Source organism: Schistocerca gregaria, unplaced genomic scaffold (assembly GCF_023897955.1).
Source record: "Schistocerca gregaria isolate iqSchGreg1 unplaced genomic scaffold, iqSchGreg1.2 ptg000043l, whole genome shotgun sequence".
NCBI lineage: Eukaryota > Metazoa > Arthropoda > Insecta > Orthoptera > Acrididae > Schistocerca > Schistocerca gregaria.
The window spans coordinates 6,402,689-6,403,676 of NW_026061702.1; positions in this window are offsets into that span (position 1 = coordinate 6,402,689).

The window sequence follows — 988 nt, forward strand, 5'->3', positions numbered from 1 at the left end:
TCCCATAGGAACATAAGAGCTAAACTCAAGAACACCTCTACAGAGACACGCCAAATGATGCAGGAAGCCTACGGTGATGAGTCCTTAAGCCGCACTCGGTGTTACGGATGGTTCACACGGTTTAAGAACGGCCGGACGGAAGCTAAAGACGACGCTCGTCCTCCGACTTCTGCCAGCAACGCTTGTGTCAGGAACGTCAACGATCCTGTGCGTGCTGAACGAAGACTGACTGTCCGAGAGATTGCAGAAGAATGTAACATTGCAGTTGGATCGTGAAATCCTAATACAGCATCTTGCAATGTATCGTGTTGCCGCCAAGTTCGTGCCACGGCTCACGAGTCAAGAGCAGAAAGACCTCCACCTCCCAATCTGAGAAGAGCCTTAGGATCACCCAAATGAGAACGAGATGTTCCTTAAGAAAATTATAACTGGTGATGGGTCTGCAGTTATGACGTTGACATGAAGGTTCAATCTTCACAATGTGTAGGGAAATGTTCTGAACGATCAACATATAAAATAGCTTGTCAGGTCAGCTTGGCCTTTGCAGACATTTATTTTCAAAGTTGAAAACCAAGTTGAGAGGACGAAGATTTGTAACGATAGACGCACGGTCCAGCGAAAGGCGAACCAAGTCTGCTCCCAGAAGTGGAAACGGTTTATCAGTCGTGGGGGTGATCATATACAAATATGTGAAGGTAAGCGTAGAAAATTTTTGTGGACAAAGTTCCGGAATTTTTTAAACAGACCTCTTAGACGAAAGGTAATGAATACAGGCAAGTGGTCTGCAAATGTTCGTACGCTTGAGTTCGCTTCCATTCGCTGCTGTTGAAACTGGGCTTAATAATAATATTCCCTGTGTGAGATGTAATTGGAAAACTATGTAAACGCTGAGCTGTGCGCCGCTTACAGCCCACGCGAAATTATTTTCGGAGGGACACATCATTATCCCCTTCGTGCCTAAAGTTGCTTCGGCCAAACTCAAACTCAA